We start from the raw sequence: 4,594 nt of genomic DNA, 5'->3' as shown, positions 1-4,594 counted from the left end.
GGGCATGGTTTGAGAATAAGGGGTAGGTCATTTAGGACAGAGTTAAGGAAAAACTTCTTCTCCCAGAGAGTTGTGGGGGTCTGGAATGCACTGCCTCGGAAGGTAGTGGAGGCCAATTCTCTGGATGCTTTCAAGAAGGAGCTAGATAGGTATCTTATGGATAGGGGAATCAAGGAATATGGGGACAAGGCAGGAACCGGGTATTGATAGTAATTGATCAGCCATGATCTCAAAATGGCGGTGCAGGCTCGAAGGGCTGAATGGTCTACTTCTGCACCTATTGTCTATTGTCTATTAAATAGGTGATTGCTGGGTGACGTGGATCGAATGGCGGAAAGGGCATATTCTGTGCTGTATCTCAATAAATAAATAAAAGATAAATAATCTAAATTTATTATAAATCAAATCAACCACTAACAACAAAAGAATATTGAAGAGTTTTACTTAGCCAACCTCCCAATGGTGTCTGTTATAAAACCTTAAGATGTAGAAGCAGGATTAGAACATTTACCCCTCGAGCCTGCTCTGCCATTTCATCATGGCTGATCCCTCTCAAACGCAATCTGCCTTCTCCCTGTATCCCTTCATGCCCTGACCAATCAAGAATCTATCAACCTCTGCCTTAAATACACCCAATGACTTGGCCTCCACAGCCACCTGCGGCAATGAATTCCACAGATTCACTACCCTCTGCCTTAAGAAACTCCTCAGCTCTATTTTAAAGGGGCAGCCCTCTGTTCTGTGACTGTGTCCTCAGGTCCTAGACTCTCCCACCATAGGAAACATCCTCTCCACATCCAATCTATCGAGATGAAAAATATTCACAGAAAATTTCACTTGAGAATTGTAGTCATGAACGGTAAACAGTGATGGAAGTATTTACCGTGATGCATCTGGTTTGCATTTAAATTCTCAGGGTGTGGCTGCACTGTTCTGTTTCTCCCACCTTAGCTCTCCTAGAACTGACGGGCTGCCCACGGCAGGTTACTCCTGCGGCGAACGAGGCCAGATACAGATAGAAGACCAAAGTTCAAAGTACATTTATTAACGAGGAATGTATACTATATGCAACCTTGAGATTCGTCTCCTTACAGGCAGCCACTAAACAAAGAAACCCAATAAAACCCATTGATGAAGAAGACAGACAGCCGATGTGCAAAAAAAAAGAACAAATCGTGCAAACAATCAGAAGTAAGCAAGTAAAATTCACAGAAGTGAGTTCACAGCCAAGAAGCCAGTCATTACTGCAGTTGGTGTAGGAGCCCGTTGGTTGCAGATCACAGCTTCAGTTCAGCAGAGACGAGTAAACCTTGTGGAGTAGCAAGCCAAACACTAGACCATCCCCCTCCTCTGCTTCCTGTCCTTTTTAATCTGGCCCTATGCTTAAATTGGACAAATTGTGGACCTGTACTCTTCCAGGTTGAAGAAGAGGGCGGGGAACATCATAAAGGACTCCTCCCATCCTGCGCATGGACTGTTTGATCTGCTTCCGTCTGGTAGGCGCTTCAGATCCCTCCAGACTAAGACTAATAGGCACTGGAGAAGTTTTTTCCCTACTGCGGTCACTTTGCTGAACAGTTAACTGCCGGTTAACTGTCGGCTAACTATTACTTGGATTGCACTACCTGTATGTATAATCTATATTTTCATTTATATTTATCATTATTATTGTTATGAGCAGAGAGACAACATCTGCCAGAAGTAAATTCCTTGTATGTGCATAGGTACTTGGCGATTAAAGTCTGATTCTGATTCTGATATGGACTCATTCCTTGCTCTCGGGTCTATGCCCGCCACTTCAGTACACTCTAAAGCCTGGGCCCTGCTGCCTCGATTAAGGCCAGTGCCTAAATCAGCCAAACATTGACTTGTTCCTCATTCTCGGGCCTGGGTTCCAACGCCACAACTCTTCCTTGCCTCGGATCTGCTGCTTCTAATAGAAGGCTGATAGTTCCTTCTCACTGAGCAATGCTGAATCAGTTGGGAGTTTTAGGTCTTTTAGTCAAATCAATGGCTTGATATTCAAAATTTTGAAATAACATTTTCATCAAATCCAAGTCCATTTCATTCTCTCTTTTTTTCCAATCACTTACTGACTTTCCCAGGGAATGCTGTTACTGGCATGGCAGAGACTTTGAATCTAAATCGAACTACCAAATGTGCATTCAATGCAGAAACAGGCTGATTAGCCCTATACTATCAAGCTTCAACCCAACTACTGGCCATCTTTCCTCATCTAAAACTCTACTCTCTTACCCCTCATACTGTGCTCGGTTCTCACCTCATTACAGGAAGAATTTGAAGCTTTAGAGAGAGGGAGCAGAGGAGATTTACTAGGATGCTGTCTGGTTTTGAGAGCATGCCTTATGAGGATAGGTTGAGTGAGCTGGGGCTTTTCCTTTCAGAGCAGAGGAGGATGAGAGGCGTACAAGATGATAAGAGGCACAGATCAAGTGGCTAGCCAGAGACTTTTTCCCAGTGGAGAATGGCAAACATGAGGGTCATAATTTGAAGGTGATTGGGGGATAGTATAGGGGTGGTGTCAGAGGTAGTTTTTTTTACACAGCGAGTAGCGGGTGCATGGAACACCCTGCCAGTGGCGATAGTAGAGTCAGATACACTAGAGTCATTTAAGAAACTCTTATATAGAGACATTGTTTCTTAGAAAAATGGAGGGCTATCTGGGAGGAACAGGTTAAATTGATGTTGGAGTAGGCTAAAAGGTTGGCACAACATTGTGGGCTGCAAGGCCTTTACTGAGCTCTAATGCTGTATGCTATCTATGATAAATTCTGGTGACACGCCAGAATTCAACGTTTCAGGAACAGCTGCTTCCCCTCCACCGTCGGATTTCCCAACCTCACTACTGCGTTTTCTCTTATTTCACACGGCTTATTCCATTTATACTTCTGGTCGAAACTTACAGTTTTTTATTATTAGGTATTGCAATGTACTGCTGCTGCAAAACATCACATTTCACAGCACATGATGGTGATATTAAAGCTGATTCTGACTCTGCTCCTGACAATATCAGAATCAGGTTTAATATCAATGGTATATATCGTGAAATTTATTGTCTTTGCAGCAGCAGTACAATGCAATATATAATAGTAGAACAAACAGTGAGTTTGCAATATATACTGTATGAGTATGTATATATATATATAATAGTTAAATTAAATAAGCAGTGCAAAAACATAGTGAGGTAGTGTTCGTGGGATCAATGTCCATTCAGAGGTCAGATGGCAGAGAGGAAGAAGTTGTTCCTGAATCACTGAGTCACCAGCAAAGATAAAAAAATTACAGTGAAGCCAAGATAAATTTAACTGATCAAGTTCTGGGAATGACTGGTTTAGTGATACTGAGAATTTTTCATGTCATTTCAGTTGCATTAACATTGGAAATCAATGCCAGCATCCAAAGAGGAGACATTCTTGTTCATTGAATGATGACAATCCCATGGACAGGTGAGAGTGTGGAATGAGCTGCCAGTGGAAGTGGAGGATGCAGGTTCAATTTCAACACTTAAGAGAAGTTTGAATAGGTACAGTACATGGATGGAAGAGGTATGGAGGTCTATGGTCCAGATGCAGGTCAATGGGACTAGGGAGGTTCATGTTTTGGTGTGGACTAGATGGGACAAAGGGCCTATTTCTGTGCTGTAATGTTCTATGAACCTATCATGCTAGGTACATGGACTGGAAATGTTTACAAGGTTATTGACCAAAGTCTAGAAAATGGGACATTTTGGAATAAAACATTATTGCAAAGAAGCAAAGCTAGATTGGCTCAGGAAGGGGACTGAAGCAGCTCAAGGGGACGGCCCACATCTACCTAGGCCTCCAAGGTTAACTTTGCTAGTGAGGTTCATCTGCCTGATAGAATGCCTGAACAGACCAGTGATTTGTGTCATGGTGGTGTTACAGCATTGGGTCCAAGTGTGGAGGACCACCAGACTCTCTGTCACAGCAACTGTGGGCACCAACTCAATCGAGGAGCGGCAGACAGCAGGCTCACTGCTCCACCCAGGACCTGAGGAACGGCAGAATCCCCAGGAAAAGACGGAATTAAGAGGTTAGGCATAGGAACACCAACAGAGACAGAGACTCAGAGGGACGACTGGGTGACACCGCCAGACCAACCATTCTCTCCAATGCAGTAGGACTCTGCTGGGTCCATTATTAGCAGAGTCATTCTGTTATGGTGCGTGCTTGCAGGACTGGACCCAAGTCTGACTCTCTCTGTCACAATGGTTGTGGGCACCGACTCACCCAGGAGTGGTGGGCGGCAGGCTCAGGAATTGCCCCAGGAGCTGAGGAACAGCAACTCTCTCTGTCACAGTGGATACAGTCCTGCGAGCGCACACTGATAGAGTTGGTTCTTCATCGTTCAGGAAAGGGCCTCTCAAACGGAAACCTCACTGTGTGGGCCGAGAGGTTGGTGACGATATAGGAGCTCACTGTGTAACCCAGTGCAGGACGAATTCTAACCAAAGTTGGTCACATCTACTATTTGTCAACATCTGAAATGAAGTTTCAGCATTCTGTTACATGAAACATATTGCTCTTAAGGTCAAATTCACAAACAAACAACA

Source organism: Hemitrygon akajei, chromosome 10 (genome assembly GCF_048418815.1).
Source record: "Hemitrygon akajei chromosome 10, sHemAka1.3, whole genome shotgun sequence".
NCBI lineage: Eukaryota > Metazoa > Chordata > Chondrichthyes > Myliobatiformes > Dasyatidae > Hemitrygon > Hemitrygon akajei.
The sequence above is the reverse complement of the archived record's forward strand: the minus strand, read 5'-3'. Positions refer to the sequence as shown.